Raw genomic sequence first — 12,743 nt, forward strand, 5'->3', positions numbered from 1 at the left:
CCAGGCCACTGGGATTGGGGGAGAACCTATGGTAATTGCTTTCTCATTAAGGGAGGTAGGGTGAGGGCGACTAATGACTACCGCGTTAAGTATGCGGGTAAGTGACGGATGGAGAATTAGCGCGAAGAAATGTTTATGTGTGCAACGAAGGGGCGATTCCCACACCTCAGTTTGCTAATGCCTGCACTAGTTTGGCCTGCTACGTGGCACTGTCAGGTACATTGTTGCATGTGCGTAAGTGTGCATGAATGCATGAGGTTCAAAGGGGATTTGTCTTCATAGGGAGGTAGGGGGTGCAGATGACGGGTAATTAAGATGTTCTGCGCGGACAAAAAAAAGAAAAATCAATTATCCTGCTTAATTCATCACTGATTGTGTTTTGATTTTTTTTTTGTGCTTTGACTAGAAAAAAACTCAAAGTCTGCCTTGGTGACAACATGGGACGGGGAAGGCCCAGCACATCTCTTGAGTTCAGCTGCTACAATGAAATCAAGACTGGAAATTCCCTGAGAAAATCAACAACTGAAAGGAATGACATCCTGGATACAAACGTCCACGGAGGAAGTAAGAGGACCATCCCTGATCATGCTGATTGCATACCCTAAAACTGATTTCAAACTCAGTTGGCTACAAGACAATGACGGTGTTAACTGCGGCACGTGACATATAATTGCTGATTTGAACTCGTGTGGATCAAGTTGGCTTTGGGATATTCTTCTGACAATTGGATGTAATTGTGGATTTTGTTGGAATTTTACTGACTGGACCACTCGACAACAGCAATGAATGTTTGATTCAAGGCCCGAAGATGCGCAGCACTGGAGGACGAGTCAGAAGGCTTTCAGGATCATCCCCTCAACGCCAAAGGGAAATCAAGTTTCCATTGATTGATTTTAAATGTGACTTCCTTATGCATAATTGCGGATTTGAGGGGAGATATATTCCTCCAAACTGTGGGGGAGGAAGGGCCTTGATGCTCATGATCGCACTGGAGCTCTGGTGTGGGGAAACTCAGAGGCCTTCGCTCTAAAGGTTCCCCGGGTTCACTCCCCTGTGAACATGCTGCTGAGTTAAAATAATGAATATTCGAACATAAACTTTCTGCATATAGTTTTGTTAAATAAAATGGGGTTTTTTGCTTTATTGTGCAGCACATGATGCAAAGCTTTGACAAAACAAATCATCAGCAATGTCCCACTACCTCACTGCATACTAAAACAATACGAATGCACTGTATATGTTTAATGTTATCCTGCTTTGAGAGTTATTATACAAGACAGTCACCAAGAGACATCAGTTTAACTGTGATTTTGAAACTGCCACATTCAAATTTGGAGGAAAATCAACAAGAGTGTTTTCTAAACATTTAAAGCTGCTTCAAGCGGTGCTGTCATTTTAGCTAACTTCCTGTCCGTTTTACAGCTAGCGATCCCCTCCCTACTCTCTATGTCACCACATGAACGCGCAGCGGTAATCGCCAGACATAGCAGCAAACAGGAGGATCCGGACAGGACCAGCCTCTTTATGGAGTTCTCTATCCTGATTGGATAAATTGAGCATGGACGCCAGCAAATGTCTTTTCTCTTTTACTGCATAAGCATTGGGAGGAGAGACACAGTTACTGACCAAACACTCTATAACAGCGATTGCTGTTGGAAAATAGGACAATTTAAAGCATATTTTAATAAAAAAAATCTATCACTTAACAGCAGCTTTAATATATTTGTTGAATTATTTCTGTGTTGTTTGGTGTTTCACAATGTTCCTAAAGCTGTCTAGCCTCCATCCACACATGGCACCCCAACAAATCGTGCAAATTCTGAATGTGTTATGTATGAATGTGTCCTCTTTCAGCACCTTGGATAATTTTTTACTTACTTTACTTATTCAAAATATGATATACATTAATATAAACAATTGGATTGGGATGCAGCTGCTCATTCAGAGTATTGTATCTGTACTTCACCTCGAGCCGGACTCGTTTGGCAAACGTAGCTCAGGTACAGTTGAGTAATGGTAACCACGGAGACTCAATTGGCGTTAGAGTGAGGAGAGGATGGTAAACATCACAGCACAAGCGTGACCGCATCAAAGTTGTCCAGTGTAAACATAGCACAGATTGGGCGTTCAGCACGGCGACAGCAAACATGAATTTTTCTCATTATTGTTGAGTGGTAACCTACATTGAGTGTATCAGTTGCAGGAGGCTCTTTTTAAGCGAAGGGTGAATGGAGAATAGAGAAAAGCCAATGGTCACCGGTCTGACATCTGATCCAGGCGCATATTAGCAAATGTGTGTCCAATATTTGATAATTAAGAGACTAAACTACAGGTAAAATGCACTGTTAGTAAGCAAACACAATATATTACATTTACTAAAGGGAAACCTTTATAGGTTGTACAGTCGCACTTCAAATATCAAGTAGAAAGTGTGTACTACCCACAATACCAACATTGTGCCCTATATCAGTTTGTGCCATAAGTAATAGAAGCTGAACTATTACAAAATTCAAGCAATGGAGTGCTGCAGGGATGACATCTCTTTGTTGGCTAACCTGGAAGTTAGCATGACCCTGGTCCCCGCAACAAAAAGCCTGTAGGATTTTTCAATTGTATTGTGGGCAATTTTAAGAGACGCAAACACTTTATATTTGTGGCAAGCTTAATTATGGATTTTGTGTCATAAAATAAAATGTGAAAATATCTTAAGCCTATGGTTACCATAAAAAACCCACTGACTAGGCAAAAATTGCTCACTCACTCCAGATTTTAGCATTCATTCCTGTAGCACCCTACAGCTCACATTCACAGTATCCAAATATGGGTGCTAGTCTGCATGGTCTGTATGCTGGTTTCTTGAAATGAGTTTTGATATATAATTATAGAATGCCCCTATATACAGCTTGGCAGGTGGTCTGGCTCTACAGTGTTATTATATTTGTATTTTTTGTGAATTATTTACAACCAGTACATGAGGTCAATACATTAAAAGGTAAAGAGAAATAATCCAACATCCAATGTCCAAACCAAACACAAACTAATCTTTCAATGTATATATTTTTTAAATATATTACTATCCATTGTTTAATATTGGTGCTTCATGATTGTCTATATTAGTTTAATTTCAGGGAGAAAGACTCTTAAGCGTTATCACCTTACACAAAGACTTAATTCATGTGCTATCAAAGCAGTGCTGACACACTGAATCATTTTCTTGTTTCCTTTCATCCTTTCTGTTTGATTCCGACTCTCAAAAACAAACCCTTGGACGAGTGCCAAACCATAAATTAGGATCTTCATTAGACACATCAAATCTAAATTACTTTTCAATTAACAGGCCAGTCAACCTGAACTAATCAACCAATTAGGCCGTGTGTGTTCACAGAAAAGCTAACAAAAGCGCACGAGTCCCCCGGGAAAGCAGTAAAAACACTGCGGAAGAGTGACAGTGCAAATGAGAAGCTACTGGTTGAAGAGAGAAAGGGAGGATCACAAAGTGGCAGAGGAGACATGTGACACTGAGATCACATCATTGTTCACCCCTGTCATTACTCGGGTATTCAAACTTCAAGTTATAAGAAATAATTGAAGCTAAAGAAAGGGAAATAATTAAATAAAAGAAGTCCTATGAGCTTTGATCACTCTGTATTGTTCAATGGGTATTCTGCTTTCAGGCTAATGTTTGTGACCGGTACCTTTTTACGCCAATGAGCCTTGATTGAAAGGTATATCATTCCTCTGATGATACCCTCTCATGTTAAATCATCAGACAGTGCTCCTGCAAACTAAATAAATGTAAACATAAACTACTCCTGAACCCTAACTTGGTTAAGGACATTGTTTAAATGCAGGTAATGCATCCCAATTTCCATGATTATCATGATACGGGGGAAGAAATATCTATATTTCTATATATCCTATGTATCATTTGTAGATCAGACAGAACATGATGATGTGCAGAGACTGTGCTGCCTCAGCCTCTTTGTGCTGGACACAATTCCACATTTACCAGCGCTGTATGAAGACTACTTGGAAAAGGCCTTCGCACAATGTTTTGGAAAGTAATATTCAGACGGTAGAAAGAATTTATTTGAATCCCTTCTGTCACTCATCTGCAGTTCGTGGCTCACGTCTTTGCCGAGCGCTATGGCAACGTGAAAGGCTTTGTGATGCCCTTTTCAGTGTGGCAGGGGCTGCTGGGACTGTGTTGAACATACCTTTGGGCCACAGGAGATCTGATAGGCAGCTCGGGCTGTTCATCCGTCTTCCTCACGCACGACAGAATGCAAACTAAGAGGGAAACAAACACACACATGGCATATATTTTTAAGGCTGATGCCGGTATTGTTAGGATTTTAAAAATCCCACATATACCTATAAAATAAACAATTTGGAAATGGATCCTTCAGATGAGGTTTTTTTTTTTTTTTTGCTGACCGAGACACAAGCTGAGCAGGACATTTCTACCCCCTCAAGCCCTCACATCTGAAGGTCTGAGATCTGATGGCGCTATAGTTCAGGCCAAAGGGGGTTGTAAAGAGGAGAACACCATTATTGTACTAGTAAATGTCAGAACAACCCCATCTAATTGTGCCATTACTAATTCATGTTTATTAATGCAGTGATGTATGATGGCTCTGTAGTCTGCGCCTGTCATGTATGGCTTACTCTTTGCTGGTGAGGGGCTGCAGGGAGCGTGTTAGGGACTGGGTGTGGGGCATATGGTGCATGTAGTGACAGTGCCAACTGGCGTGTGACTTTAACATGAAGGCGGAGAGGGGGTGAGGGAGTTGACTGATGGTGCTGGTGTCTTCCGCTGGCCTGGTGCCAGGGCCCCTGGTCCCCAGTGCCCCAGCCCCTCACTACCCCGGAGCCTCTGGGCAAGTACCACAGTTATTGTTTTCACTGCCAAGCAATTAGTGGCACTTAAGATTTATTTAGTCATGCTCTAATGTGCGGTAATTAGCTCGGGGCCCAAACAAGCCCCTCCATCCCATCACCTTGTCGCTCACATCAGAGCAATGCATCAGCAGGAGACAGTGAGGGAATGTGAGAGAGGAGAGCAGGAGGTACAGAGGGTGGGATCGTGGAGGAGGAGGAGGAGGAGGAGGAGGCGGAGTTGGAGCAGAGCTAGAAGGATTACAAGAGCACCAGCCCAGCTCTGTGGATCAGCACTTTTTAAGAGATCTTCAGGGGCCTGTTGGCTGAACGCATAGCAGGAGGAAAGGGCAAATACAGCCCAGTTACACTTTTATAGAATGCTTTGTGGAAAAACACCCCTGACACACACCTCGGCCTGGCAGCTCGGTTTGTCATGTGGCCCAGGGGGCTCGGCTGGCCTATCACATGACCACTGTAATGACCTTAAAGGACAGCCTCCTCAACAAGCTCAGGCCACTCCCACTGGCTGGACTGCTCTTTGGGAAATGCAGTTTGGGTCACTGGATAATGTGTGATGCATTTGGCCCTCAGGCTGGAATAATAACAAAAATGTAGAAACCAGGCCAAAGAGATTATGCAAAGCTGCCACGCAAGGTGAAACAAAACAAAACAAAACGCGAGACAAATGCTGTTGTTGGTCCATGAAGCTTATGGGAATTTATATAATGTAACGCATGTGATGTGTATGTGCACAGTACATAATAAATTTGTTATAGGTGTCAGGGACACCTCTATTAAGAGACAGAGTTTCATTGATTTATTATGTGTTTGTATGTAATGGGTTCAGCAATGTGTATTGTGTTTTGGAGATATAATTATGTGCATCCTCGAGGCTCTCTGGTATATGTCACATGTGTCAGCCTAAGTCTGGTCCCCGATACATTTATGAACAGGTAATAGTGATTTCTAACCATTGTGGTTGATGCATGAATTAAATATTAGATTCTGTGAACAACACCAGGCTACCACTGAACTGGAAAAAAAAAAAGATGAAATGAGTTAAGTTCATCCACTTCACTTTAGCGACATTCCCCCTCATCTCAATTGAAGCACGTACAGAATAAAGGATTTGTAATGATACATGGAGGCTTGAGAATCAATGCATTGAGTGTTTCAACTTAAGAGTATCTACTTGAACAAGAAACATTTTTTTCTTATTTGTTATTTTCTAAAGCACTACACTGCAGAGTGAACAGCAGTTGCTCATTTAATACAAGTGAGCAGATGAAGGTCAAAGGCAGGTTCAACTGCATATGTACATCTAATACATATGCATTAACAAAAGCCATCAATCTTTTCTTGTCGGAGGGGGTGAGGTGAAAATTTGAATCACTACATATTAAGAACAGCAAGAGGAAACCTATACGGCAGATGCTTTTGATCGTAAAAAAAAAAAAAAAAAAACAGCAAAAAAAAGTGCAGATGCAAGACATCAGAGCAACCATTTTAGCGTTAAGTGTTTGACTGGGAGATACATCCTAATCATCGCAGAACTGGGCCTCTTCATGGAGCTATCACCTAAAATTGCTATGCAGTTTGGAAGGGTAGTGCTATAAATGAAATATCACTTTCCATTTTATCTCCCGGGGCAGCGTGATGCTCCGAACCAATCAGAACCTCACAAGCCAACCCTTGACCTTTTTCGTCTCAATATGACTGCCATTATCTTGCAGAAAATTAGAAGCGTCTCTCTATTGTTCGGTGGCGACAAGGGGTGGAGGTTATTTAAAGATAAATGCTCTGGCGTTCATGATCCATGCGGCAATCACACAACACGGAACAGAGCGGAGCGGAGGGGGAACATGTCTGCTGACGCCGCGTGGCTGCATCAGTGCACATGCGCACACATGAGGCCGTGTGTAGATGGATTCGTGTTGACTGTTTGGTGCTGATGTAGCTCGGCGTCTGCCCAGTAAACCTGTCTGTCAGTGGTACTGGGCGAGCAGGTTTCAGTGGATGCTTTTGTGTCATTACGTGAGTACTAAAACGAACAGCTTTAATGCACAATTTACAGGAGAAATTTGGAAAGCAAATCCGGATGATTGTACATCCTTGATTTCAGTGGTATCCATAGGCAACTCGATCAGTACTGGCTGTCTTATAAACATGAGTAGCGAGAGGGATAATATCCTCCTGGTAGTGAAGCCATTAGGTGACGAACATGAATAGAGCTGATGCAGGAATAAAGTGATGTGACAGCATGATACTGTGGGTGTAAAGACTAAACGCTGAGCATCCGCTGGCCTTTTTGTACATTTTCAGACACAAACACACACTTCAAAAAAATGTATAAATCCAGAACACCTCTTGGTTTAGGAAATCATTTCTTATCATATTCATGTGCAGACATTAGCTGGAACATTTTTTCTCAAAACAATCTTAGTACATGATGTTCATCACAGCTGTATTTTAAGGCGGCTCTATGACAGAAAGAGAATCATAACTGCATAGTGCCTGCATTGTAAATGAGCGTGCTTATTCGGGACCAGTAAAGTAAAAGAAAACAACGCAAAATGTAGAAGCTAAACACTCATTCCAAAATTGTCAGTTGTCTTCGTTTCATTTTACCCACACAACATTGCGTTATGGTAGTGGTATACAGATGTTGCTTTAAGATAGAAATTCTCTCTAAACATATTCTATGAATATCCATAGTGATATCAGGGAAGGCCTGTGTAGGCTTGTCACATTGGGAGAATCCTCACACAACTCCTGTGAAATCAGAACCAAACATGTTCCATCACTAATGCGTAGCTTGTTAGCTTGAGGCCCTGCAATATGTGTCTCTGACAGTTGAGTATAAATTGAGAAATTTAAATTTGATTTGAGAAAACCGGATTGGAATTTTTTTGCGTGTGAAAAGGTAACCATAATATTTGTGATCATGTTCAAACTATTACATCCAGCTTTTCATGAAGCCTCTCCCATTCCATTGCTGTAAAATAATTTAGACTAGTTTAAATATGGCATGAATATTCAAATTAAATCAATTTAAACACCAGCTCTGCTGCCAATCTCACACATTCTGTGGGAGGCACATTACCTGTGTTTGCTTCTCTGAAAAGTAGGAAATAACCAGAAGTTTACACAAATGTTCCAGAAATAAGAGATAGTATTTAAATCAAACCGCACTGCCTACTTTGGAGTGAAGCTTTATTCAGAAAATCCACCTCTAAATTAAATATATATACACATATATATACATATATATGTATGTATCACTATTTACTTTTGGCATTTACCTCTGAAATCATGAGATGGATTTATCATGATAATCAGAGCAATGTTATCAGTAAACAAACCAAATGAGACCAATTTCTTAGGTTTGCTCATATTTTGTTAGTTGTAGTTTGCCTTAACAATGGCAGAATGCAAAATAACTAGCATGTTAAATAAGCACTGTTAGGGGCAAGACTGAAACTGACCACAAATTTGCAGTATTTCTGCTGAGGGACTTGCAAATTCTCTCCTGAATGTCATAAAACAGCAGGAAATCTGCAGTTCTATCCAACATATGTCAACAGCAGGATGTGCTTCCCCAAATAAATGAATATATTAATATTTTTGTTCTTTTTTTCACTTCCAACATTAGTTATTATCTATTATGATGCATGCATAATGTTACAGAGGGTCACAGGATAGTCCTGCTTTAAATGTTATATTTCCATGATTGGTTCATTCTCTCCATTTCCTGTTCATTGTGAGCGAGCAAACTCCATTGTCTGTGGGTAGATTCTGCTCGGCCCTCAGAGGGGCCATCCCCAGGGAGCACTGCATCTTTTATTAATCAGGGGCGCTGCGCCACAGCCCAGCTTATCTAATTTAGCAGCCCGCCTCAAATACAACTATGTTGGGCTTGGTGTGGAAAGAGGGGACAGGGGTGTGGGGGTGCGGTTGGGTGTAGATAGGATGGGGGTTGGGGTGCGTCCTTCGGTCTTTCCATATTGTGGGTGATGTGGGAGGGGGCTGCAATGAGCGGGGTAGACAGGGGGAGGCAGGGACTTATCAGACACCTCGTCACCAAGTTTTAGGACTGAATCACAATACAGCAAATTACCTTCTGCTGACAAGAAAAAATGAGCGTGGCCCCCATATGAAAAAAATAGGATTGTCAGGAAGAGGTGACACATTGATTGCTTAGTATGCGCATCCAGAAGGCTGGGGTTCAGAGGCGTCCTCCCTATATATATGTAGAAGAGGTGCAGCAGTGCACAGCACAGCCATGAGGGGGAATGAGAAATTGAAATGCCATGTTAGATTGGAGTCCCCTCCTCGAGCCAATCTCGCTGGTCTAGCCCAGCCAAGCCCTCATTGGACCGCCATATCATAGTGTGGCCATGTATGTTGTGGTGAACATGCATGAAACTGTATGTACTAATCACGGGGAAGGGGAGAGGACGATTGTTAACAATACAGTGTGCAGGAACACACTCAGGTGTACAGTATATGTGCTGTCCTCATTTACGCACAGAATATAAGAACCTGGTAATTCAAACAAAACACACAAGCCTAACCTAGTCTAGGTGTTTTACACTCCCTTTCTGGCCATCCCTCCTCCCCCTTCTCTCTCATCTGTGTCATAGCTCAGATGAATCAGTGTCACCGGTGTTGAGAGCACTTACTGTCAACCCTGGCGCCCCGGGCTACGGCACTGATGGACACAAACTATAAAATATCAGCCCCCTGGGGAGACATCGCTCAAGCACTGCCCCACAGCCCCGAGGGGGTGTGATCTGGTCAGTGTGCATGTGTTTGTTTGAGTGTGCTGAGAGAGCAATAGGGGCAATGGGTTTTGTCTGTGTATCAGTTGTGATCCAGTAAGGATGGTCTAGTAAGAGTGTGCAGCGATGTGGACAGTTTCCACGCCACATGCATGAGGACGGAAGATCACGGTACAGAATATGTAGAATATTTACTTTTCATGAATGCGCATAAGTACATTATTTTTTTTAAAATATGTTTTCTGTTCAAAAGACTGCTATAGCGACGGAGGAAAACATAATAAATGTGATGCCGGGCTTTTTTAACGTTTCCATTTCTGTACCACAATCACAATAATGACTCTCCTCTGTTCCTACCGAACCCCCAAATTCCATGAGCTCAGCCACCCTGACAAAAACTACAAGCAGGCGACTATATGGGAAAACCACAAATGAATCAATCAATAAAATCAATGGCTCTGTCTGAGAACATGTCCCGCATCAGCTGATAAGTGGTATAACCCCCCCTCCCGCCCCGCCCCGCTCTTGTCAGTCACAGAGAGGGTATGAACAGTCTGCACGGTTAAAACAGGAACGGGAGAGGAGGAAAAATGAGAAGCTTTTCAGCCCTGGGATGACTTCCCCCCATAGTCCATTGGTCAGTGGGCTGCAATTCCCCTATTTCATTTCTGCAAGGTCAAGGTTTCTGCTCGCTGGTGTGTTAGCATGTGCACAATCGCACTTATGTAAAATATAAGGAACACACTGTATATGGACACACACGTTTTGTTTTTTTTTTTCTTATAGATTGAATATTCCAAGAAAAAAAACCCCCACCAATTTACACAGATAAACTTGTCTCTAAACACGCCTTTACCATATCTCTAAATATTGACTATTCATTTACACTGTCTGCAGTCCATTGCTGCTTGATTCACCTAATACAAGTATATTAACAAGGCTCCTATGAGATTCAAGGACAAAGGCATTAGGAGGAGAAGGAAGCAAGCTACAGAACAGTGAATTGTTGCCCCGTGGCAACGGGACACACAGCGAAGCTTATGTTGCATTGTACTATTATGCGTTTCTCTGTTAGTGGTGGAGCTAACGGACTTCTTGAGTGGCTTGGAGGAACACGTGAATGCAAATAGATCAAATCAAAGGAAAATCTCAGATTGCTGTTTGTCTTTTTTTTGTGTTTTTCAGCTCGGTGCCATAATGGAAGAGTCATGAGGCCCAACATAAGAATCGCATGATCAAAAACAGTTATTCTTAGTCCCTGGCAGGTAAATGACAGAAGACAACAAAGTCCTCTGTGTTTGATCAGATGTATTCAAAGGTAAGGTATAGGTACTCAACAACCAATCAATTACAACTGTCATGGGTTTTTGTTTATGGACTCTCACTAGCTTGAGCCTCAGCGGTAGTCACTATGGGCTGCATTTAAATACAGCAATATCCATGTTTAATGGGAAGTTCCCTGCTCGTGATCTGATTCGGATAGAACAACACCTCGTCTTGTAGGTCTCCACGCAGAACTTCATCGCTGTCTTCAGATCTGACTAAGACTCTGTGAGGTAAGGGAAAGTGGAGCAGTTTCCATAAAGAAAAGGAAAAGAAAATACTCAGCGACGTGTGCTCTATACACAAATGCCCGACGCTGGTACAGACACTCTCGATGAATGTTACATCCGATTGGAGGGACTGTTTCAGAGGGGAGGAGGGGGACCGCAGACCCCTGTAACAGTCACTTAAGTTAAGCACTAGTCTGCCAGGGCCTGCCGCCACACAGTAAAGCTCATCTATAATTTGTGATGAGTGTAATGCCATCTCCACTTCATGATTATGTGATATTCTTCACCTCTGCCATAGCCAATGAGGCCAAGAGCTGGCAGTCTTAATGAGGTGCCTCAGAGTTCAGCATAGGGGAAGGAGAGGTGGGAAGATGGGTGCATGGAGAGAAGAGGAGGACGAGAGGACGAGGAGTGTGGGCCTTCTGCAGGCTGGATGCTCTCGTGTTCACAATATGAAGACATACATCAAATCTTGGTTGACCATATAGTAGAACTAGACTATTATCTAAGAGTTTAATAGTAGTTGAACGTAAAGAAGAAAGCTTTGGTGCGTGAATTACTCACTTGTGTTCATGGATAAATTCACTCAAAAATTTTAATTCAGCTACTCACTCTCATGCCCATGGCTCCATGCAGCATGTCTAATATAATCTTAGTCTACAGAAGCTCAGGAGATCCCAGATTGATTAGAAAAGATGTTAATTGCACCTTCAACATGCAGTTGAACTTCTGCACCCATTTCAGGAGGGGAACACTGGTCTTCCCGTCTACTTCAGTTGTGCTGTTGACAACGAAACTTCACCCCGACTTTCCATCATCGTGCGGGTGAGTGGATAATGATTGAGTTATCATTTTTGCGTAAACTTAACCTTTAATATTCTTTGCTCAGTTACGGGCCTTATTGGTCTTTCTCCCTTTATAACACTCCACGAATATGCTGTATTCTAATGACACAAAACACAAAACTACATGTGCTAATAATGTCCAAACAACTCCTGGTGAAGTCTTTCTAACTCAGCTTAAGTTCCCCGCTTTAAAGCGTCATCTTGCTCGAAACTCATTTACACGCAGTTTTGACACACAGCGCAAACTGCGTTTCCACTTAAGCATGCTTTGGGAATTACATTATCTCTATACAATATGATTGAGCGTTGTGTGCTAAAAGCCAATCTGCTGAAATGAGATATGTTCACAATGAAAGAGTGAGAGAAAAAGTCATTAAGTCGCCCCACCAAAAACACTTGTTAAGTTTAGGCATAGCTTCCTGGTTTTTGTAGAGGATTATGTCCACCAAAGAGATCTCATGAGAGAGCCCCTTAGACTCATTCAGTGGAGTGCATTGCTACGCTCTTATGGCTGGCCTGGATGTTATGAATAAGTAAATAACAACATTTTTCCAGTCGTTTAATCTCTGAGCACTGCAATTAGTAAGTCTGTAGTTTGTGCTGCGTTTTTTTTTTCTGCCCTTATTATTGTTATTGAAATGTCACGCTCTTATTTAGCTCAAGGATGAATAATAAATAAGCTA

The 12,743-nt window shown here is 42.0% G+C and overlaps 1 protein-coding gene across 6 annotated transcripts in view; it reads right to left on the bottom strand.

The window, feature by feature from the left end:
* Positions 1–12,743, bottom strand: part of zfhx3 (zinc finger homeobox 3) — a 345,346-nt gene that overhangs the window by 173,531 nt on the left and 159,072 nt on the right. For all 6 annotated transcript variants that reach the window (XM_037094567.1, XM_037094566.1, XM_037094568.1 and 3 more), the window contains one exon: positions 4,218–4,290. The gene's annotated coding sequence lies outside the window, so the exon portion shown is untranslated. The remainder of the gene's footprint in view (positions 1–4,217; positions 4,291–12,743) is intronic.

Source organism: Acanthopagrus latus, chromosome 4 (assembly GCF_904848185.1).
Source record: "Acanthopagrus latus isolate v.2019 chromosome 4, fAcaLat1.1, whole genome shotgun sequence".
Lineage (NCBI taxonomy): Eukaryota > Metazoa > Chordata > Actinopteri > Spariformes > Sparidae > Acanthopagrus > Acanthopagrus latus.